General features: G+C 40.5%; 1 protein-coding gene across 1 annotated transcript in view; it reads right to left on the reverse strand.

Moving 5' to 3' along the window:
* LOC109398403 (uncharacterized) overlaps positions 1-26,043 on the reverse strand; it is a 698,553-nt gene that overhangs the window by 223,811 nt on the left and 448,699 nt on the right. The gene's annotated exons all lie outside the window — the stretch shown is intronic.

Here is a 26,043-nt window from a genome sequence, read left to right on the forward strand (position 1 = left end):
TAACGGAAATAAACGTTTTGTAGATATTAAATGCCACAGCTGATACGCTGAGAAGAAGACAAAGTTATATCCCAATGAAAAAAAAGAAGATTTTTAGGCATTTTAGAACGAATAGATAGTTACATTGCAATTGAGCTTATGAGGCTTGTAAATTGCTTTGGTTCAAAATTCAAATAGAACAAATGAAACTCTTCGATATCTGCACAGGCAAATCATCCACAGAAAACTGTAATTGAACTTTTCGCTACTGTTACCGTAGCACATCGAACTGTTCGCCAGCGTAATCTCTTTTGCAAAGTTTGATGAGCCGGCTGGTGGTGGCATTTTTTTTTATGATTTATGGCTTTTACGTAAACGTTTTGTCTCTAGTTTGTTTTATCCGATTGCTGCTGTCGCGACTCGCTGTCGTCGTCCTCGCAGCAATAATACCATGTTTTTCCATAGGAAGCACCAATATTCATTTATTTGTTCAATTAGATGGGCATTGCCGGTCTTCAAATGTTTGCACATTTTCAACAAATATGCATTTCCCTAATGCACAACATTTGGAAAAGTCACAGCATTCAATTAAGCCCTTCCTCGTCTCGTGTAAGGAGAAACAAGGGAACCGTAGCGTTGGGAACCCCATTTTCTCTCCGACTAGCTTGCCAGAAGATGTGATGAACGGTGCGTGGACGTATAGATGAAGGCCATCAATAAGAAAAGAGATTGACTCTGTACTACGAAGTAGCTTGGACTCCATCATTGGCTTTGCATTCTCGAAGTCGAACATCAGTAAGGACCTCAAGGAGGCCCTGATGAGACTTCGTAAGTTAACGATGGCGTCCAAGCAGGACCATGACAAACACATGGCAAATGCGGCAGCAGCGGACCGAATTTACCTCTGCGTGTGCACAAATTCATGCGGATGTCGGAGTGTTCGTGGGATATGGTTAGCAAAGGGTTCACACATTGGTACGTGGATGCCAGGCGTAAAGTGAGAGATTAGTGTATTTGAATTACGTTACATCAAAATGGAGACTTGTATAAGTTATGTTAATACCAAAAACCCGATTTAATCCACCTATGGTGAACAGAACCCTTCTTACACTTATTAAAACTATTGTTGTATTATTTGTATTTAACATATTTATTTTGTGTGATGGACCAAAAGTTCTAGAAAATATTGTGGAAGTCTAGTGAATTGGTTTCCAAAATAGCATCATGGACCATGGACTAAACTACCAGAAATGCCAGACACCTTCTAGAATCTTGAATGAAATTTTTTAAAAATAGTTTACATATTCTGGAATATTGTATCTTTTGTTAACTGCCAAAAGATCTAGAACCGATTATCAAATGGATAAGCAAATCAGCGAGATACACTGTGTCTAATATCTCTTAATCAGTCGAATAAATTAGCTCCGAAGTACTTGGTATTCATGGTTATGGTGTAAAAAGGACAAAAATGATATATCTACTATGCTAATCAGTTTTGGAATTAGCTAGTTATTTTGGCTGTCCAGTTCTTGCATTTTTCCCACAATGAATATATAAATTCAAAGCTTTCGTTTAACATATTGTTAGTTTTCATAGAATTCCTGTTTATTTGTAATTTGTTATTTATAATTTTATTGAAAACAATAACCTGCTAGTATACACTTTATATGAGGTCAGCATTATTGATTAAACAATAATACAATAATAATAAATAATAGTCTATGGGAAAACTGGTCAAAAGCTCATGCAAGATAACAAACGAATATAATATAAAAAAAAAAGAAATTTATTGAAAAACTCTTCGAAAGATATCTAAGTAACCAAGTGTCCAATCCAAATAAAATTTCAGAGCCTTTCACAAGGATACTGTAGTTTTCAATTGGTGCTAAGAGAACCCAAATCGGTTGTTAGACGGCTGAGATATTTATTATGATACACTTGATCAAAAATCTCTCAAAAGGTTAACCTGTATTACTCCCAAGTACTCTTTGAAAGATATCTCGAAAACCAAATGTCCACTCCTAATAAAATTGTATAGGGTTCTACTAGGATGTTATAGCTTTCATTTGGTGCCAGGAGAACCGAAATCGGTTGACAGACGGTTGAGATATTTATTATGATACACTTGGTCAAAAATCTCAAAAAGGTTAGTTGAATAAATCCTAAGTACACTTCGAAAGATATCTCTGTAACCAAATGTCCAATCCTAATAAAATTTCTGAGAAATCTACTAGGATGTTATAGCTTTCATTTGGTGCCAAGAGAACCCAAAGCGATTGACACACGGCTGAGATATTTAGTATGATACACTTTGTTAAAAATCTCAAAAAGTTTAGTTGTATAACTCCTAAGTACTCTTCAAAAGATATCTCGGTAACCAAATGACCAATCGGAATAAAATTTCAGAGCGTTCTACTACGATGTTGTAGCTTTCATTTGCTGCCAAGAAAACTCAAATCGGTTGACAGACGGCTGAGATATTCTAAATGCCAAAAGATATGCTAAATGCCAAAAATCTATCAAAAAGTTAACCTATATTACTTCAAAGTACTCTTCGAAAGATATCTCGGTAACCAAATGTCCAATCGAAATAAAATTTCTGGGCGATCTACTAGGATGCTGTAGCTTTCATTTGGTGCCAAGAGAACCCAAATCGATTGACAAACGGCCGAAATATTTATTATGATACACTTGGTCAAAAATCTTAAAAAGTTTAGATGTATGACTCATAAGTACTCTTCGAGAGATATCTCGGTAACCAAACGCCCAATCGAAAAAAAAATCAATAGCGTTCTACTAGGATGTAGTAGCTTTCATTTGCTTCCAAGAGAACTCAAATCGGTTGACAGACGGCTGAGAAACGTGCGTGACTTTTTTTTGTAACGCACATACACACACACACATACAGTTCGTCGAGCTGAGTTCATTGGTATATGAAACTCGGCCCTCCGGGCCTCGGATCGAAAGTCGTTTTTTCGAGCGATATTTAAACCCTTCTTATGGGTGTAAGAAGGGTAAAAAGAGGAAGCGAGACAAGACGCATCTAAAAGCATACAGGCCAATTAGTCTTTCTTCAGTTTTGTTGAAGACCATGGAAAAGGTTTTGAAGGATTTTATCAATTCTTCTTACATAAAAGAGCATCCCCTATCTGACTTCCAGTTTGCTTATCAATCTGGTAAGTCAACGGTTACGGCACTTTATTCGTTAGTAACAAAGGTGGAAAAAACGTTTTCAGCAAAAGAAATAGCTCTGTGCGCCTTTTTAGACATAGAAGGAGCATTTGATAATGCCTCTTATTCACCTATGAAGCGTGCCATGGAGAATAAAAACTTCGACCAATGTATCATACATTGGATTTATACTGTGCTGGCAAAAAAAGAGAAATCACCTCTGAGCTGGGACGTTCTTCTATAACAGTAAGGGCAACGAAAGGTTACACTCAAGGAGGAGTCCTCTCACCGTCACCACTAATGCGGTCCTTAGTTGTAGACGATCTTCTAAGAAGCTTGAAGGAAAAAGGTTTCGAAGTTGTGGGCTTTGCAGACGATATAGTCATAATAGTGAGAGGAAAGTATGATAAAACTGTTTTGGAGAGAATGCAAAGGGCCCTAAACTATACACATTCATGGTGTATTAAGGAGGGCCTTATCATCAACAAATCAAAAGTCGTAATTGTCCCTTTCACTAGGAGAAGGAAGATCAACCTAAAAGCTTTTCGGCTTTGAGGGATACAAATTCATCCTAGTGATCGAGTCAAACACTCAGGTTTGATTCTGGATGCCAAACTGAACTGGAATGCTCAAATTGAGTTCGTGATCGGTAATGCAACAAGTGCATTTTGGTTATGCTCAAAAACTATTGGCAGGAAGTGGGGCTTGGAACTAAAAATAATAATGATGATTTATATTGCCATAATCCGCCCAAAGTGACGTATGCTTCGTTTGTCTGGTGGCCAAAAACAAAAGAGGTTACCACGCAATCAAAGCTTGCGAAAATTCAACGTCTTGCGTCCATTGCTGTTAAAGGAGCGATGCGAAGCACTCCATCAAAAGCTTTAGATGCGATTCTCAATCTGCTACCTTTGCACGAGTACGTGCAATTAGAAGCAGAAAAGAAATTGCTGAGAATTGAACGAGTTGAAAAATTTATGCCAGGTGATCTTGTAGGTCACCTGAGCATTTCACAATACTTCCAAAATAGGCCAGTAATGAAAATGATTTAAGACTGAATGAAACCTGTGGAGAACCATGATGTTCCCTGCAAGTTGCACGAAACAACTCGCGCAGATTGGGAGGTCGGAGGTCCCATTGTTCGTCAAGGGTCATTCAAATTCTTTACAGATGGCTTAAAAGTTGGAATTAAAACGGAAGCAGGAATCTACGGCCCTGGAATGCAAATTTCAGTGGCGATGGGACACTATTCTACGGTGTTTCAAGCAGAGATTCTTGCTATTTTGAAATGCGCAAATATCTACCTTGAGAGAAAATACAGATATGTAAATATTTGTATTTTCTCAGGTAGTCAAGCTGCACTAAAAGAATTGTGCGCTTACAAATGTACTTCAACGCTTGTCTGAGAATGCATTCTTTCACTGCGCAGGCTGTGCCAAGGGAATTCAGTAAACTTATACTGGGTTCCAGGTCACTGTGGCATTGAAGGGAATGAAATGGCAGACGAGCTTGCTAAAAGTGATTCCAATTTACAGTTTGCTGGCCCAGAAGCATTCTGTGGTATAACAAACTGTACAATAAAAATGGACCTGAAATGCTGGGCTGAGCAGAGAGTGATATCCAATTGGATGGATGTCAAAAACTGCAATCAGTCAAAACGATTCATAACACCAAATGCTTATAAAACCAAAAAGCTGTTAGAGCTCAACAAGAGAGCTCTTTGTACATACTCTGGCCTAGTAACTGGACACTGTCCGAGCAGATATCACTTGAAAAATATTGGCCAGATTCAGAGTGATATCTATCGTTTCTGTAATACAGAACGTGAAACCTCGGAATATCTGCTTTGCGGTTGTGGTGCTTTATACAAGCGCAGGTAAAGATTTCTAAATAGTGGTTGCTTGCAACCCAGTGAGATCTGGTCTGCAGAACCTGGGATGGTCTTGGAGTTTATCAATTCCATTGAATCTGACTGGGAGACGACGCGTCGTGGCAGTAGCTGATTACTTGACACATGATGATTAGCTGGCTAGATGCGCATATCAAAACGGGACATGTCACAAAAGTTCAGCTTATTGGACGCAGTGGCTTAATTTCCCCAACAAGGGAGGAAAAAGATAAAAAAAAAAACAAAAGTGTATTCTGGGCTGTTCGGGCTCGTTCGGAAGTTAGCCATCAATGTTTACTTCTTTTCCCGATCAGCCTAGATAGCTGTGTAGTGTCGGTAGCGGTTGTCTCAATTGGTTAAGAATAACACTACGGACCGCCTGATCCAGTGGTAAGAGTCCACTAAACAGGTGACCCCTAATTCATGGTGTTATGCGGCTTTATGCTTACCGTGCCAAGGAATGAATGGTTAGGGGGGTCTAAAAAAAACATAATCACAAACGGAGCCTGTGGAGAATTAGGGCATCCTCTACAGTATTACGCCCTTACTGCGCTAACCGGAGCAATAGTGCAGTGGCCCTTGCGTTTCTCCGAGATAATCAGTTGCCCTTCTTAAGTCTCAAATTTAAGGCTAAATAAGGGCGGGATTATTCAAATGTTGCAAATTAGCTTACATTACTATCTATATGGGTTCGCTGAATGCGTTTTCGCCATTGGCGTTTTTCAATTGACACCGATTTGGTTTGTCGTTGATGTTTCCTTTTTGTGCTGTGATTGTGAAGAGTGTAATCCTGCCTAGTTTGGGTAGTGGCTACGGTTAGAAAATCTCAGATCAATTTTCGGCGTAAAAAGCGTGTGTAGCCTATGTGGCTATGTAAGCTCATTTTTGTAGGGTAACTTCTCTAAAGGTTACCTTGTGAACTTAGTTTTGCTTCTTTCATTATAAATGAAGTGTCGTGCCTCGAGCATGCTATATATTAGAATAACGTTAACAGTATGTTTCAACCTTTCCTTACGGATGCCTTCAAGCTAGCTCTTCTATTCAGCATCTTTTCGCTGATATTTGGCAGTATTGCTACGATTATTACATAATCTGAAGTAACACGAAATATTAATTTAAGATGCTTCAGTTTGATGGATTACTTAGGTAGTACAGATCATGGATAACTCTTAACAAATAATTGCATCTAATCTGCATGAGCAGAATTTGTCATGAGTTGACTGATTGGCATGTGTCAGATGAGGAGTCTCCATTTGATCTTTTTTTTTTTGCATTTTTGAGTATAGGGCACTGCACTGTTTTGATTTTGTATGGGATTTTGACTTTTCGTGGCCTTGTTGTTTACAAAATTTCTGTAAGAGTGAAAGAGAAGGAGATAATTTCATGCACTGCCCTATTCCTTCGCAAAATTTGCGTATTCAGGCGTCCCTGCTCAACAAACTATGGAACCTGTACTAATTGGTTACGACCACATTTTATGGATAACTCCAAGAGAGCCTCATTGTGGTTTTGTACCTACAACGCCCTCCATTGTGGTATATACCAGACTAATGCTTTGAAAAAAGCTGGTCCTCTGCAATCTGTGCGGACCACAAGAGGTATTCCTGAATGGAACTCTGGCCTGTTCAAGTTCAAAATATCTTCGGATAGACCATTCTTTTGTATAGTTACGAATCTCTATCTTCTGCCTGAGAATTATAGCTATATAATCGACTTAGTGGGCCCTTAAAAGCTCCGCATACTTCGAATCTCGAGGGGCAAATGGGGTTTTGTCCTATTTTTCTCCAGAGGGATTTGAGTATTTCAAACATGTTTTGAACTCTTGTAGTTTTCTATTGAGTATTTTCATGGTTTGAAATTACTCCACAGTTTTATCCCGAAAGGGTGCTTGCGTTGTATAAAGAAGGAATGAGTTCCAGATTTATCTGGTTACTTCGTTCTTACTGAAATGCTTGAAACGCATAGTCGATTATCACATCTGTGATGCTCGTCTGGCTAACATGTCTATTCATGTGAACTCACATGCCTCCAAATTTGGGATGTCCACAGTGACTCTTACACAAAGTTGTATACGTTTTTAAGAGAGTACTCGCCTAAACGAAGTTTTTGCTTGGGTGATTTCTTGAATATTGAGGACGCTTTCGATGACGTACCTTTCAATGTCATATTGAAAGTCGCATGACGTCACAAGCTACCTCCAATGAGCTATAGGCTCTCTTTACGCTTATGCGTTTTACAGTGTCCTTTTCAGGGCACTGATTAAACCCGTTGTGGGATGGGCTATGAGCTCTCGTTGCGCTTATGCGTTCATTCCCTCTTCTAGGGTACCCCTTCCCCATCCTAATTCCCATCCTTTGTCCCATTATTCCTCAGGTAAATGATGAAATAGGCTTATATGTATGGCGATGGTACAAATGTCCCAAATGGAGGATAACGTGCCTCTGGAGCCGGCCTTCTGATACCTGATACAAAAGTCTGGTCCTTGGCGAAGGGGTCAAAATAATCGATCTTACAGCGGAGGCGTGAAATAAAGGTGAACAAAGGCACTGTGGCAACAGTGCAGGTGGCCACCGCAACCGTTTGGCTATGTATGGGCCCGGCAGGAACACAGGTAGCCTTGGTATAGCTACCTGTGGTGGACGTGAATAAGTTCGTTAGAGTAGGAAAGCTCAAGGTGGACTAGTCAGTATGCCAACTGACCTTGTATTAGCTGTAGGTTTGCTTCAGGTGTGTAGAACTAGGACACTAATTTGACTGTAAAGGCCCTGACAGGAGCAAGCTGTGTAGTCGATGCGGCATTCAACGGGTGGTCCAAGGTGCCCGGCTTTCAGAGAAGCTCTAGCGAACCAATCACAGCGCAGGTAACGTTGCTGAACCTGAACCACTACTGTGATGCAGCTCAGCAACTGCTTTGTCAGGCAGTTTCTGAGTGGGGGACAGATATCACCATTATAGCGGACCCATACCGAGTACCCGCCAGCGACAGCAATTGGGCCACGGCAAGGATCCGGAAAAAATGGCGGCAATGTGGATGACGGGTAAATACTCCGTCCAGGAGTTGGTATCCTCTACATATGAAGGCTTCGTGATTGCCAAAGTAGACGGGGTCTTCTAAAGCCGCGCTGAAGACCGAGATTAGGGCAATCTTAAAGGCTTGCAATAGGAAGCCGGCCACTCTGTCAGAGTGCCAATGCGAATTCGTGATGGCCAAGGCAAGAGGTATACAGGCTCATACAGAGAAGACTCCAGAGATGTTAGAGGGGATCATCGAGGAGTTTTTTTTTCGCATCATGATTCTAGTCCTCGGCCTCCTTTCGTATGACAGCTGGGGACTGAGCCTGGCGATGAGTAGAGGATCACTTAGCAAATTTCCTTGGAGCCTGGACGGATTTCCGAACTTGGTCTTAAAAGTAGCTATTGCAAAGGCTCCCGAGATGATCAGGTCTGCTATGCAGAAATGCCTGGACGAGGGAGCTTTCTCAGGTGCATGGAAGAGGCAGAGCCTGGTTCTATTGTCAAAGCCGAGGAAACCACCCGGAGACCCGTCGGCATATAGACCAATATGCTTGTTCGACACGGCGGGAAAAGTGTTTGAAAAGATCATCCCCAAGAGAATGTTGAGGTACACCGAGGGTGTAAATAGTCTTTCGAGTAGCCAGTACGGCTTCCGGAAGGGGAGGTCTACCGTAGGCGCTATCTTGTCGGTTACAAAAACCGAGAAAGCACTTGAGCCTAAGAGAAGGGGGATTCGCTACTATTCAGTAGTGACTCTGGATGTAAAGAATGCGTTTAATAGCGCCAGCTGGCTAACTATTGAAGATGCGCTCTTGCGTCTGGGGATACCCGGGTACCTGTACAAGATTCTCGGAAGCTACTTCCAGAATCGAGTACTAGTTCACGACATAGAGGTGTGTTGGAAGTGCTTTCACATAACCTCAGGAGTCCCACAAGGTTACATCCTGGGTCCGGTGTTATGGAATGTCATGTACGACGCGGTATTGAGGTTAGAGTACCCAGTGGGAGTGAAGATTGTCCTCTTTGCCGACGACATTACGCTCGAAGTCTACGGTGAAACGATCGAAGAGATGAAGCTGACTATCGACCACTCGATCAAGGTTGTTGAAGTGTAGATGAAGTCCAGGAAACTGAGGCTGGCTCACCACAAAACTGAGGTGACGGTTGTTGTTCCGTGAGTCCGAACAGCAGGCGGTAATAATCAGTGTAGGCGATTGCGCTATCCCATATGGCGTAGTATTTATAGGCTAATGTTCCTGAGGGTTGCGAGTGCGTACCGTATAGTATCACTCGTACTATACGTATCACACGTATAGTAACACTCTCCTGCAAAGAGTTACACTCACTTGCTGTTTTCTCAGCTCAGAAGCGTGCTATCAAGAAATGGTGTTTGAAGGAATTTTACCTTGTGGTTTTATCTAAAAGTTTACCGAACAGAGTAGGGGTCGCACATGCATGCCAGACTCGTAACAGAGATATGAAAGCGACTCTCCACGAGGTGAGTGTAATTTACATTCACCTCGTGGAGAGTCGCCTTCACAGCTCTGTCACGACTTCAACATGCGTGTGCGACCCATACTCTGTTCGGCAAAGTTTTAGATAAAATCACAAGGCAAAACTCGTCCATACATCGTCCGTTCATAGCACGCTTCTGAGCTGAGAAAACAGCAAGTGAATTTAATTTTTTGCAAGTGAATGTTCCCATCCTTGCGGGGAGGACATAAAGTGCTTCAAAATGCACGGTAGAAGAGGCATACGTAGAACTTCCAGATTGGCAGAGCCCTTGGAACAGTTCCACAAAGGAAGGTGGGTTCAGCGGTTGATTCCGAGGATAGATGGAGATGGGGAAGTAAAACCCGAATCAACTCTGCTGTAAGCTAGTGAAGCCTGGTGTGTGTATATAATCGGGATATCAGTGGAGAGCACTCAACGACTGCAAGTCAAAATCAACAGATGTTTGTGGTTCATAATTTGTGCATGGTGGTCTCACAGTTGGATCTTCCAACGTGCCTATCGATGTGCCAACCCAACACCTATCCAAAATTTCGCCTAGTCCTCTCTGAGCTAACAATATGTATGCTAATCTTCTCAAAGATATCTATAACACTTGTCGGCATGCACATAGTTGCGTTGTCATCGTTGCCTGATCTGCATTTTTCCAATCAATAAATTTCCTACTAATTCGCATGCAGAACATGCGTGCCTTGCAGTGATCCTGCCGGATTACCCTAGAAGCAAGTGCCAGGCCGGCGCCATCTGTCTCCTTTACATCAACTAACGGCCTAACCGGTCCGCCGGTATGCGTGCTGCAGAGCGGCCGGCGTCTTGTTCCATAGGTACCCTGCTGACCGTGTGGTGACGGCGACGGCGGCGACCACTTTGAACGACATAAGCACGCAACATGTAGCAAAATAACCCCTAACGCGCCCTCGATTACGCTTCATATCATAATTATAAATTCCAACGCTAAATTCCCTCGTCGTCGGTCTCCGGCTGCTAGTGGACGACAATCACACAAGCAGTAGAAGGGGACACGGCTGGCTTACAACTCGCAACTCACAGCTCACAACTCTCGGCTCGGCCCAAATGAAAGACCTGTCCATCAAAGCACAAAGCACACCCATTGAATGGTAAGTACTTTCGCTCAAGCAGTGCTGGTTGCCGCAAATCGACCACCAACCACTGACTGGCACTGCCTTTCCTTTCCGGTGCCCGTCTCTGCCACGGGTTGATGTAGAGTGAGCTTGAGAGGGAGATTAAAGTGAGGGATTCCAGACCATTGCACAGTGGTCGGAAACGTTATTTACTTTCGTAAGTAGCAGAAAGTAAAGAAAAATGCAAAATGCTCATCGTTGCACTCTATGATCTGAGATAACAATTAACAAGCATTGTTTCCAACGAAATAGCCTTAGAGTTGCTCTAGGCGGGGACTCTTACTGGAGTTTCTGCAGGAATTTCTCCTGAAGTTCCATGAATTGATCCACAATTTTCTCTAGGGATTTCTCCAGAAATACCTAGAGGGATATCTCTTGAGGTTCCACCTGGGATTCCTTTTGGAATTCCTCTAGAGATTCATCCTAAGGTTCTCCAGAGATTCTTGATGAAATTCTACCACAGATATCTTTTAAAATTTCCTTTCTTTCGGGAATTCCTAGCATTCCTCCAGGCAGGCATACGTTTTTGAGTTCCTCAAGTGTTTCGTTTTAGTTTATCAAGGAAATCATCTTAAAGTTGCTCCAGGGATTCCTCCTGTAGCTCCTCTAGTGTGTTTTTCAATGAGTATTTTAAGATTTCTTCTTGAGTTCAAATAGAGATTCCCCTGGAGCCCCGCGAGGTTCTATGTTTTGGTTCATCGCTTTTAAGGTTCCTCTTAGAGTTCCTCGTGATATTTCTCCGGAAGTTCCTTGAAGATTCCTATAGAAGCACCTCCTGGGCTTCTCAAGTGATTCCTCGCGGAGTTATTCCAGAGAATCTTTTTGAAGTTCCTCGAATACTTTATGGAGTTTCCAGTGACTCCTCTTACAGTTCTCCTGGAGTTCTTCATGGTATTATTCAAGATATTTCTCGCAACATTATTCCAAGGATTCATCTTGGATTTTTTCGTCAAATGATCTCACCTAATGTTTCTACAGGGGTTTCTCCTTGTGAATATTGCACAACTCGCCGGAACAATCCGTCCCCAGCCACCTTGGCAAACTACAGTAGAATCACTTGGTATGATACGGAATCTCGCGATGCAGGTGACTTGCTGCGCCAAAGCTCCACTCCTCAATGAGGTAGCATCACACTGCCCGCCTTGTCATGATGATCGTCACCGACGCTTGCTAGGGGAATTACACCCAAGGGGAATGTCACTGATCACTCCACACCCCTAGAGCTCATTTATCTTTTGGACATTTTTTGTTGTCAATACAGACCACTGTGCATCATCAAACGGGCGCAGTATCACTTATGGAGGCTAGGTTAGAGCTAGACCTCTCCTCCTGCTGGTCAGCTGGTTAGCTCTGGCGGTGCTGGTAGTACCGTGTCGGTGTGGTGGCGTCACCGCCTGTCTATAGGGGGAACCGTTTAGAACACACTCCAACTGCATTGCACACTGAGACTGCAGAATGCAACACGACAAGTGGGGGTTGAGCCGCTCGGCTCTCTCAAGTGGAAAACTGGGAAGCGATTTCATTTATTTCCATTTATATGCTTGTAGTCGTTAATACGAGCTGGCTTGTTGGGGGCGAGTTTGAAGGATGGATGACGGATGGATGTCCTCCATTGTGGAGTTCCGGGAGGATTGTGGTGGGTGGTGGTACCACTTTACAACATTCGCACAAGTTTTACAACAGGGATATTGGTTTCTACCAGGATGGTAGTATTTAGATTTACAGCTATATTTGTTGTATGGTTTACAGCTTTGAACATGTTGATATGCCAATGAAGTAGTAGCACGTAGTAGGGTGCATCATGTTGAAATTTATTTAATTGGTGTGTAGTGACCTACAATGGTGAGCTGGCTATATGAGTTTGTCTGGCAATAACCATAAGTTGTTAGTCAGCTATTCTGGTGTTATCGAAAAATGAATGATGTTTCTAAGATAAACAATTATGATGCATACTATTAAATATTACCCCATTAGAGTTTAGCTTTAGCTATAGCTTAAACTGAGTAATAATCACAATTCTGACGACGCCACTGCCACTTTGATTCACGTAGCCCGTAGAATAGAATCGTTCAACCGATCCGTGGCCTGGGAATGTTGTCAACAAATAGAATAACTATAGTCACTCAAAGTCAGACAGAAAGTTTGCTAACTGTTGCACGATAGTTATTTAAACTCATGAATGTTACGTAAATACCCCATACCAGACCATCAACCAGCGATGAACAACACACTCATAGCAAAACGGAAAACGAATGAAACGAGGCAAATCTATTAGTTTGATTATTTGGTGACGACAGCACGATACTATGCAATCAATGCAACGATGATTATTAGATTCCTATTGAGGCAATCAGTGCGAGGTGAAATACCTCTAGAGTGGTACGCAACATCACCTGCGGACGCATTTTTGCTGACGTGAGATTGGTCAGTCAATAATATGGCACACCATCGCCTGAAGTTAATATTTATTCGTTTATTCTACCGTAATCAAACTACTACTGGAGCAGAGGGCTATCAATCACGAGTGTTCTTCATCTTCTTCTTCTTTGTGGCTCTACGTACCCACTGGGACTTGGCCTGCCTCGCTTCAACTTAGTGTTCTAAGAGCATTTCCACAGTTATTAATTGAAGGGTTTCTTTGCCTGCCATTGCATGAATTTGTATATTGTGAGGCAAGTACAATGATACACTATACCCAGGGAGTCAAGAAATTTTTCCCGACCAGAGCAGGAATCGAACCCGCTATCTCCGGATTGGCGATCCATAGCCTTAACCACTAGACTAACTGGAGACCCCACGAGTGTTACGTTAGTTAGATGCTGTTGATTGAGGAAGAATAGCCGTTGACTCGTAAGTAAATACTAATTAGGAAGTAAATGGAAAAACACTGGATAGATGATGTCGGATGAGTCAATTTAAAAACTTATCAGGCCTGTCCACTTTTTCAAAAATGTGTTCTGATTCTCCAGTCTACCCCCATATTTTGATTGGCATACTAAAAGAAGTAACTGGTCAAAATTTCAGTCAAATCCATTGAAATTGAGAGGTACATTGAATTGTGTTTTTCGACTATAATTTTCGAAGTTCATAAATCATAACTACACACTTAATCTGGAGAGTGCCGAGATCCCAGCATTTTCCCAAACTTTCGCCGAGAACCGCACAGCCGAGTGATCAGCAAACAACAACTTTACCGAGTTCTCAGCAATTTTGAGAGTTTATAACTGAGATTCGGCAACTGTTTTGCTGAGAATCAGATGATAATCGTAGTCTTTACTGATATATCTGTTGCTGAAGGGCGAATGGTCGGATGCTGAAATTCTTTCAGCAAATAAAATTTCGTTGCTTGGTAGATTAGCTAAAGCTAGAACAGAGGGATTTATTAATTGACTTCTAAATAAATTCATAGAGCTTAAATTACAATATTTCAGTGCAACCAATATATACACCCTCTCATCCGATTCAGCAAACGTCAGCTGGCATCGGCTTCGCCGGATCTTTCTTGTGTTGGCTGCAATCTGAAGTGATGTAAGACACTTAATTAGTACACTTTTAGCGAACTATTTGGTAACTCACTAACTAATTTAATATTCTATTATAAGAGGAAATTTAATATTCTAATTTGTTCACGACTTCTAGTTATGAGTCTTCGTATCTTCGAGCGGATTACTTTACACCGTTCACTATCTGTCTTTTTTCTTCTCTTCTTATTCTTATGTTATACTTTGAAAGAAACTTTTTTCCCACTTAGCGGGTTGTATACGACGAAATACCGATGCGAAATGTTATCGCAACAGATATCAGTTTATGAGTTTTCTGAGCATTCGGCTGTGCGTGAAAAGCCGAGCCCGTGAATACTTTTCAAATGTGTACTAAAACTAGTCCAAAATTAATTCTTTTAACACAAATTGAAAGATATATTTACTTGCTACAAGTTCTTCGAACAACGTATGTCAATAAAATTAGAGGAAATATATGCATGTAATTATCACATTTAAAATAGAAAAACCTCGAAAAACCTGCTCTGGAACACCCTAATATACGTAATAAGTTGGATATTTTACTTTACCTTTGCTAAGGGACTTTGCTATTCCCGCAAGTTCCACATCGGTGACCTTCTTCTCATCACCAGCCCCAGTCCCCAGCTGTCCTGCGAAAGGAGGCAATGGACTAGGATCATGACGCGGATAAAGCCCTTCGATGATCCCCTCCAACATCTCTCGAGATTGCTCTGTAGGAGCCATTTCACGTCTCGTCTTGGCCTTCACGATCGTGTAGGCTTCACCCCACGGATACGCATTGGCACTCTGACAGAGACCCTCGAAGTAGGTCTCTTTGCTTGCCCTTATCTCGGTCTTCAGCGCTGCCTTTGCTGCAGCGAACATCACCAGCCGTTCATTTCGCTCTTCTGCAGATCGTGCTCGCTACCTCAGCCGCCCGTAGCTGAGCTCAGCCCGCGCAACCCGTAGGCAGACGCGTCTCAAGTCCGTAATGGCTTGAGTCTACCAGTAAGCCGAAGGCCTCCTATTTCTAGAGTGGATTTGCCTAGGCATGGTCGCATCGCACGCACGCGGGAGCACCGCTAGGTACCAGCTCGTCGCCATAGAAACCAAATAGATTTCATTCACGGCGGAGTGCCTCCCTAAATATCCCTTCGTCGAAGTTTGATGTCTTCCATCTGCGAGGGCTTGGCCTTGACCTAGCCGCGTCTTCCTCTACCTGCTGCCTGCTGTTGTAGTCCAAAATGTAGCGAACCGCCAGGTGATCGTAGGTGAGTGTAGCTATCGTCTACTCTCCAGTTCTAACTACTTGTTGGACCAGGACTACACAAAGTAACGCCAATAATCGACTCCGCACCGTTCCGACTAAAGGTACTTTTGGTACCGACATTAGCTAGGTCGACTTCTAGTAAGGCCAGTGTCTCTAAGAGGATCTGACACCGCTGGTTCGTGAAACGGCTGCCCCATTCTATGGCCCAGGCATAAGAGTCACCAGCTATTACCACCGGCCTTCGCCCTGTTAGCACGGTCGTCATACAGTCCAGCATCTGCGTGAACTGCTCGATCGGCCACCGCGGAGGCACATACCTAACAGCTACAGAAGAAGACCCACGAAGCCCTCATAGATAATAGACACCAACTCCTGGGCGGGATATTTACCCGTCGTCCATTTTGCCGCTTTTTTTTTCTAGACCCATCCGCGACCCAATCGCCGTTGTCGGTGGGTACTCGGTGTTGGTTCGCTGTGATGGCGATATCCGTCCTCCACTCAGAAATCGCCTGACAAAGCAGTTGCTGAGCTGCGTCACAGTGGTTCAGGTTCAGCTGCCTTACTTGCACTGTGATTTGGTCACTGCGGCCCGGCCACCCGTTGGATGCGTGTTGTTCACGGATTTCCCGGTACAAATCAGTCAAATGGGTGGACTCGTGCTTTATAGCTTTAGGCGCCGCATCTCCTACACAGTTTGCTCCTTTCAGGGCCTTTGCAGTCCCATGACTTGTGTTGTGTCCTGGATCCAGACACCTGCTGAAACAAACCTCCGGTGGCTCGTGTAACGTATTACTGCCGACCTTCGGAATTAGTATTTTCTTAACCTTGCGGGTACCGCCAGGCAGCTTCTCACTTGACGGCTACCTCACCCGCTTATCACGAGCAGTCGCATCCGCCATATTCTTTGGACTTTCTGCGAAAGCGAATTCCTTCCGTCTGGGTAGACTTCGTAACCTTTACTTTCGCCGGTTCCACTGATGCTGCAGTCTTCTCGAGTCTCACGTGATCCTACCTGGCATCGTCCATCGACTTATGAAGTCGCAATAGGGCCGTTTTCAATTCCTTACTTATGTTGGACTTCGCGGACGACGATGATCTTGCCAAGCTGCTGTTCAGCTACCTTGATCGCGGACAGTCCTTCTTTCTTTTGGTTGATGGCTCTCATCAACCATGTTCTATTCAATACCTCCACCGGCAAGCTAGCCGGTGAATGGTTCGGAGTTCTTAAGCTGGAGCTGCGTGCGCAGCTTCCCGTTCAGACCTCCTCGCTTCCCCTTAACGGAGTTATTGCGAAGGGGCTAGCCTCGCCACTACCACTTCCTCTTGATGATTTTTGTTTAAATTGTTCTTCATGCTTAATCCCACGAATAGCACGTGCCTGTATTGACGCAGTAAAGAACGAAATACCTGGGGGGGGGGGGGGGGGGGGGGTGGGAGGGTTTGTGTTGCCCAGGTACCCCGCAGGTATCCGATAACGATCTTTTTCACCCCCTCGATCACTCATTTCTCGGCACGGGTCGCTTGACACCTTGAATTGGCGTAAGTAGTCCTATTCTTAGCCGGCGACTACGCGGCTGACTCACAAGCGTGGGGGTTCGGCAGGCCATGGACTGTAGTTCATGCTGCCCCGAATTGCACTGGTAATATTTGTCAAATTCGGTTCGTTCTTCTTACAACACTAACACTGTAGATCGTGCAGCGCAGTTCACAAGTAGCATAACTTGTAAGCGTGATTTTAAGAGACTGACATTATGCAGTGAAGTTGAAAGGAAAGGAAACGGCCTTTTAATCCATTTCTGACTTTAGCAATGGTTATGAGAACATATAAATATCCATAAGTAGAATAATATATGCAGAAAAGACGAAGAAAGTAGATAGAAAGATACAAAGTAGGAGGAAAGGGACAAGACGGTGATTAACACTCCAAATACCGTGATAAAAAAACTCACGCGGAATACCGTGATCAGAAAAAAGTTGGAACTTTTACTTTGAGCAGCTCGTTCTCAGCCGTCTGTGGTCCGATTCAAAATTTTTTTTCAGGGATCTTTTACCCTACTCTTCCATTTTTGTGTTCTGTAAAAAATATGTTTCTAGGGATGCTCATTTTCCCCCCAGACTTGCGTGAGTAAGGAACATTTTTAAAAAAACCTCACTATTCTTGATTGGCGTTCCAAATTTTAAGAGTTATTACGGAAAATGACTAGAAATCGGTATACTTGGCAAAAAAGGCATGATATACAGGCAGTAAACTATTTGCGTAGCTATCTTGAACATCCCTAGCTACAAATGAACACGGCTCCCGACCGGCATGTATTCTAGTGCTCTTGATAAGCATCCTAGAAGGTTCGAGTCTTTAGCAAAGTGTTTTATATTGATTGGTACTACACTTTCATGTATTCTATATTGATCAAGATCTGCTGTAACTGATCTAGATAAGTTCAATTATTTATATGGCTCTCTAGAATACTCGATATGCATTCTGGAAGGTTGCAGTCTTTGGCAAAGTTCTTTGGATTGGTTAGTACTTCACTTTAACGTCTTCAGTTTTGATCTAGATCTGCTGTAATTGATCTAGATAAGTTTTATTTTTCTATATGATTTTCTAGAATCGTCGATAGGCATCCTATAGAGTTAAAGTCTTCGGCAAAGTTCTCTGGATTGATTATTACTTTACTTTTTCATCTGTGGTTTTAACCTAGATCTGCTGTAATTTATCTAGATAAGTTTTAGTTTTCTACATGACTTTCCGGAGTTACACTTTCATGTATTCTATATTAATCTAGATCTGCTGTAACTGATCTAGATAAGTTTAATTAATTGTATGGCTCTCTGGAATACTCGACATGCATTCTGGAAAGTTGCAGTCTTCGGTAAAGTTCTTTGGATTGGTTAGTACTTCACTTTGACGTCTTCAGTTTTGATCTTAATCTGCTGTAATTGATCTAGATAAGTTTTATTTTTCTATATGATTTTCTAGAATCCTCGATAGGTTTCCTAGAGGATTGCAGTCTTCGGCAAAGTTCTCTGCGTTGGTTAGTACTTCACTTTTATCTCATCGGTTTTGATCTAGATCTGCTGTATTTAATCTTGATAAGTATTATTTTTCTAAATAAGTATCTAGAATTCTCTACATGCATTCTAGAGGGTTTCTGTCTTCGACAAAGATCACTGAATTGATTGGTACTATACTTTTACCTCTCAGGTTTTCATCTAGATTTGCTGTAAATGATCTAGATAAGTTTTATTTCTCAATACGATTCTCTAGAGTTATAGCTATGCATTCGGTTGCAATCTTCGGCAAAGTTCTCTGAACTGATTACTACTTCACTTTTACGACTTCGGTTTTGATCTAGATCTGCTGCGCTTTATCTAGATAAGTATTATTTTTCTAATTTACTCTCTGGAATTCACTACATGCATCCTAGATGGTTTCTGTCTTTGACAAAGTTCATTGAATTGATTGGTACAACGCTTTTACGTCTCCGGTTTTCATCTAGATCTGCTGTAAATGATCTAGATAAGGTTTATTTCCTACAAGACTTTTTGGATTTCTAGCTATGCATCCTAGAGGGTTGCGGTCTTTGGCAAAGTTCTCTGCATTGGTTAGTATTTTACTTTTACCTCATCGGTTTTAGTTAATATATGCTGTAGCTGATCCAGATAAACTTTATTTTTCTATATGACTTTTTTTTAAATTCTCGATATGCATCCTAGAGGGTTTCAGTCATCGGCAAAGAACTTTAGATTTGTTTCTACTAAACTTTAACGGCTTCGGGTTTGGTTTTGGTATGCTGTGACTGATCTAGATCAGTTTTATCTTACGATATAACTTCAGAGCCTTTGGCAAAGTGTATTGAATTGGTTAGTATCACATTTTTACATTTGCAGTTTTGGTTTTGATCTAGAGTAACTGATCTGTATTTTCCCTGAATGTCTTTCAAGGGTTTGATTTTGATATAGTTTAAATGATTGTAGTCTTCGACAAATTTATTGAAATAACATGTTTACGTCCTCGGGTTATTTTCAAATAAGCTGCAATAATTTCGGTGTGGCCTCTTTTGTATACAATAAATATTGAAATTTTACAAAAATGTTAGCGTACGAGCAAGTTTAATAAATGTGTGCGTATTCTTGCTTTGAGCGGCATGGGGCTTTTTTTTGAAAATGAGTAACTCTAGTTTCCGGTATGCTGGCTTTCTCAGTCTTGGATAAATCAAAACGGCAAGTTTTGCTTTTCCCGACGTTTCGGCTTTTTATTAAGCCTTTTTCAAGGTTTTTTTTTGTTTACGTCAACCCAAACCTTAGTTACTACCACAGTATTTTTTTCCGTATTAACACTTTAAGGTTGAGTCAAAAGTTTTCCAAAGCTTATTATATAAGTCGTAAACACTCAACATTTCATTGCATTTGGTTCTTTAAATCCGGAAACAACAGTTCAAAGTAGGCCATCGGATAGTTATGCCATTTTTGAGAATCTTTCTAACTTTAATTGGAGTAGCTAGTCTACACATACACAGCCATTCATTGAAAGAATCTTGAATTGACTACTTTTATCATCTTTATTGTCATTATCAACCCTTGAAGTGCATCGGTGATGCATTACAAGCATGTCCGCCATTGAAGGACCAACGTACGAAAAACGCAACCCAACCGCATGTTCTAGCCGAGTGCCGTAGTTCCACCGATCAAATTAAATTATACAGAACATCATCGAAAACACGCAACTCAAAAAGTTCTTGCTATCAACCACGTGTGCGCATCATGCTATGATTCTCTGACACTTCTCTGCACTTCTCTGAAGACTCCGAACTTTCAGGATGCATGTTTAGAGCCTCACAGTATCGTATTGAAAAATAAAATTGATCTAGATTAAATACTTCAGATCTACATCAAAACTGGAGACATAGAAGTATGGTACCAACTAATTCAGTGCGGAATTTGTGCAAGATTGCAACCCTTTGCATATAAAGAATTATAGGAAATCATATAGAAAAATAATCTATTTTTTTCAACTATAGCAGATCTAGATCAAAATCGAAAGCGTGAAATTTTTGTACCAACCAATCCAGTGAACTTTTCGTCATATCAAAAATAAAACTTATCTAGATCATTTACAGCAGATCTAGACCAAAACCGGACACGTGAAAGTGTAGTACATACCAATCGGTCCCGAAAACTTTGCCGAAGACAGAAACCCTCTAGGATGCATGTAGAGAATTGTAGAGAGTGAGTTAAAAAAATAATTCTTATCTAGATAAAATACAACAGGTCTAGATCAAAACCGATTAGGTAAAAGTGAAGTACTAACCAACGCAGAGAACTTTGCCGAAGACTGCAATCCTCTTGGATGCATAGCTAGAGCTCCAGAAAGTCATGTAGAAAAATAAAACTTATCTAGATAAATTACAGTAGATCTAGGTCAAAGCTGCAGATGAAAAAGTGAAATAATAACCAATCCAGAGAACTTTGCCGAAGACTGCTACTCTATAGGATGCTTATCGTGGATTCTACAAAATCATATAGAAAACCAAAACTTATCTAGATCAATTACAGCAGATCTAGATCAACCCTGAAGACGTCAAAGTGAAGTACTATTCAATCCAAATAACTTTGACGAAGACTGCAACCTTCTAGGATGCATTTCAAGTATTCTAGAGAGTCATACAAATAATCCAACTTATCTAGATCAGTTACAGCAGATCTAGATCAATATAGAATACGTGAAAGTGTAGAACCAATCAATATAAAACACTTTGCTAAAGACGTGAACCTTCTAGGATGCTTATCAAGAGCACTAGAGTACATGCCGGTCGGGAATCGAGTTCATATGTAGCTGGGGATGTTCAAGATAGTTACGCAATGCCTTTTTGTCAAATATACCGATTTCTAGTCATTTTTCGTGGCCACCACTAAAACTTGTCATGCAAATAAAAAAATACGATTTAAAAAAAAAACGTTCCTTACTCACGCTGGTCTGGGGGGAAAATGAGCATCCTTAAAAATATATTTTTTGCAAAACATAAAAGTAGAAGAGTTGGGTAGAAGATCCCTGAAAAAAAAAATTAAATCGGACCACAGACGGCTGAGAACGAGCTGTTCAAACTTTTAGTTCCCACTTTTTTCCTATCACGGTATTTGGAGTGTTAACCTCACCATGTTCTGCATACAAATCAGAACCGGTAGCCACTAGTCTACCCAGCCCGTCGTAACATTATTTTTATGAAGTGCCAGGACAACACTTCTGATGGCCACCTTATGATTTATCCCACAGTCAGGGTGGCCAGATGGTTTTCTTCGAAATCGGTAGATTTTCTGAATAAAAATCGGTAGTTATCGGTAGGCTTGAAAAACTGGCTTGTAATGAAATTCTCAACAAAGTTAGACATATTTTGTTGAAATAGAATCAACCTGATTAATATATAAGAATATAGATACCCATAGAGCATGAAATTCGAATAGTGATTCTAAATCATGGAAAATATCGCGAACCAACATAATACTAAGTACTGAAATAATGCAGGTCATCATCATTGTATTCTACCGTCATATTTCCAGAGATTATTTCCATTGATAACTCCAGACTTCTACTGGGATTCTAACAGGTATTCCTGCTGGGATTCCATCAGGATTTTATGCTGAGATTTCTTAGGATCCTTTTTTCGAAAGGTTCCTGTTGAGATTCCTTCAGGAATTTATCCTTACGGAAATCCTTATGAAAATATTTTTGGTATTTCTCAAGGAATGCCTTTTGAGATTCCTCAGTAATTTTTGATAAGTAAACACCAGGAATTTCAGTGAAGTTTTCTGCATAAATTCCCAATGGGATTCCTTTTTCCCTCAAAGGTTAAGATTCCTCCAGCAATTTTTGATTCTAAGGATTTCTCTAGAGATTTTTGTCGACATTTCTTCAGGGATTCGGTTTCTACAGGGATTCCTCTAGAAATGTATCTAGAGTTTCGTTTAGAGATTCCTCCAGGGATTTCTCCAAGCATTTTTCATGAACTCTTTAAGAATTTCTATTTTTATTCTTTCAAGATTTGCGGTATTCATCCAGGTCCATCTAGGAATTTCTGTAGGGATAGTCCTTTCAGGATTCCGTCAGAAATTCCACTTCAAAATTTTCGATGTTATCCTTCTTCCTGTGATTTTTTCAAGGATTCTTTCAGGAATTTCCTCAGTGGTTTTGTATAGGGATTCCTTCAAGAATTCCTTTTGGGATTCTTCTAGTTTTATCTGCTGAGATTCCTTAAGCACTTTCTGCTGTTGAAATGCCTCCAGGATTTCCTTCATATATTCTCGGAATATCTGTACACAACTGTCAAGTGAGTGTACTCGAAGAATTTTTTATGTTATGCTATAAGAAAATCCTCTAGTAATTTATTATAATAGGTTTTAATAGTAGAACGCAAGATTTTTTATTTTAATTTCTTTTCATTCGTGAATTTCTACAAATGTTTTTCATTAAATAGGTCCATTTTCTTTGAAATCTTTTACGTATCATCCAAAGTGTACTTAAACACAGGCAAAATTCTTAACAGATATCATATCAATATCTCCTTTTTTTAATAAGAGGGAATCGATTTACAATTTATTGGAAGAACTCATAAAGCAATTTTCAGATAAATTTCTCAAGAAAATAAGGGTCTAGAAAGTATGGGAAAACAAGGTTTAGAAAGTATGGGTTTAAAGTTTTTCGATTCCGTTGTACTCCAAGAAATAACCAAAAGATGTCATTGAGAATTAGACGAACTTCATTAAAGCTAATTTAGATCTGCTTCAGGAATGACGCCAAAGGTTTATTTTTAAGTTGCCTGCTGTTACTATATGAATGTTTAATCTTTATCTGCAAAAGTTCTTCCCGCTAGTCATAAAAAGTATCAAGGAAAAAAATCACTATCAGAATTTAAATGAGCATACTGTAACAAAAAAAAACTCTACCTATTGCTTTCAGAATTTGTTTGAAATACCAAAGCAAAAGTTTTTCCAGAATTTTTAAGAAAAACTTTTGAATTGACCCAAAATATTCACCAAAAATAACATCATAAATTCCTTCAGCATTTATTGTAATTGGCAGGATTTTCTCCAGGACAAGAGTGTTCTTTGGGAGTTACACATTCACTGATTATTTAAAATTTCTCCTTAAACTTCCACAGCTACTCTTCAAAAATTGTAAGAATAAATCTACCAGAAATATTCCAAAACAATTCCCCATTATTTCTACAAGTGTCCAATTAAATATTTTTTCAAAAATTATACCGCCAAACTCTTAAAAAAAGAGACGTAGCTTACTTATGTTAAACGGTAAAGTTAAACAATATCCGAAAGAATTCCTCTAGGTATTTTCGGAAAAAAAAATTCCGGAGGAATTTTCTTGGCGCATTTTTCGGTAATATTTTCAGACCATTATCTGAAGACATTTCTGGATGAATCTCTATAGTAATCCATGTAAAATCCCAAGAAGAATTTCAGTAACAAAAATTGATTAAGCAATCTCAGTACTAGACAAGTTCCTAGATAAATTTCTCTAAAAACCCCATAAAGGATACTTAGAGACCTCTGAAAAAAATTGGAAGAATCCTTAAAGAAATCACAGGAGGAATTGTAGTAAACATTTTTGAAGGGGAACTTCTGTCGGAATCCTAGACGAACAATCCCAACAGAAATTCCTTGAGCAATTTGGAATAATTCTTGGAAAAATGCGTGGAGCAATCTCTGGAGGAATATCTGGACGAAACTCTAGATACAATTCGAGAGGAATTCCTGTTGAAAACTCTAAACGAATCCCCGAAGGAATATATCCAAGAATCTTTAGAGCAATCCTAAAAGGATTCCTAGCAGGGATTATTCCTCTAGGAATCCTGAAGTAATCACAACAGTAAATGATTGAGGAATCCCACTAGGAATTTATGAAGATACCTTCACAGAAGTTCTTGGCAAAAACTGACAGTTCTTTTATTCTTAAAGTTTTTGGATCTGTTTTCAAAGATGCATGTCAACCATCTTTTTGGTTCCAAAACTTTATTATTAAGATTTTTTAACATTGTTGATTATCAAGCTGGAAAATCGTTAGTTTTCGGTAGGAAATTTGAAAAATCGGTAGTTTCAGGGCTCGCGTCTGTGAATCGGTAGGCATGTCGAAAATCGGTAGGACTACCGAGAAATCGGTAGGTCTGGCCACCCTGCCCACAGTATCTTACGAAGTTGCCCAAGAGTGCTTGATGCACTTGTTTCGATTGCGTATTCTCACTCTTTCTCTCTAGACGTCCATCATCCGTTTCGCACTTCCTTGAACTCAAGTGCCATCAAATATTTGCATAAGGGTCCTGCCTGCCTGCATGCCTACATGTGACTGAGGCTGGCAGAAGAAAATTGAGAGAAGAATTGAGTATGCGGGTGCGGTACAATGTATTCGCAGCAAGATGATTATGTATGATGAAAGCGAATGCCAACCAGATCAGTCAACCATGTCCATTCGGCAAGGGTTACCGATTTTAATAGGCAAGCTGCACAATGAACATATTTTCACGCCTAGACGACACTAATTAAAATTCGATCGAGTCAAACAAGATATTTGAGCGTTCGTTTCTTTTTGGGCAAATATTTGACCCTGTGTACTACAGCTTATGTTTCACATGTTTTCAGATGAGATTGAACATATTTTTCATGTTTTGATGCTATGTTTTGTTGCTAGCTTATTTCGACTCTATTTATCAGATATAATTATACCTTAATTTTGGTGTTCTTTAACTATTTCTGCGTTGTTCGAGTTCGTAAAGAAGTACAGTTTGAATCGGAATATCATACTTGATACAGATACATACACTTCGATATAACGAAGAAAGCAAAATGTACGTGATAGCGATTGTAGGCGTATTTTCGGTCCTCGGGTTGCTTATAAAACAACTGTTTTAATTAAAGCCGACGTTTCGAGCGTTTATTCACTCATCTTCAGGGCAAACTACAATTTACATACAAAGTTTGAGTAGTCAAGTCATTTGTTGTACAAAAATACTCACATCAAAAGTTGTTTTTAGGTCAAGTGGGTTTGGACATGGACTGATGGAACGGCTAACAACATTACACTGTAATTATACATACAAATTTCGGACATAATGACTTGATTCGTTTTTACAATAATTAAAACTTTGGACGGAGCACAAACTTACACAGCTTTCACCTAGGCACATCTAAACAGGTTTGAATTAAAATGTCTATGAGTGGAGACGTCAAACGAAAAGATGGAACATAAAGGACGGAAACATTAACAGAAACAGAGAATCACGTGTACGTTGTATAAAATTTCGCTATCTAGGGTTGCAGTGTACTGTAGCAATATTTTATACAATAGAGTTTTTCAATAGTTTTAGAGTCCATTTTGAATAATGTTAACATGGCTTTACCATGAACCATGGTAACCAGCATTGTAACTATTGAACAGAATTTTCTTCGGCCATTGCTATGCGAAAACGTCACAAATCTGACAGCACTGCCACCGGGAGGTATTCCCCCGATCGTTAATGCTGTTTTACATCATCTTTGCAGCGCTCTGCTGGCTGACTACGGTGC

The sequence above is a fragment of the Aedes albopictus genome, chromosome 2, assembly GCF_035046485.1.
Source record: "Aedes albopictus strain Foshan chromosome 2, AalbF5, whole genome shotgun sequence".
Lineage (NCBI taxonomy): Eukaryota > Metazoa > Arthropoda > Insecta > Diptera > Culicidae > Aedes > Aedes albopictus.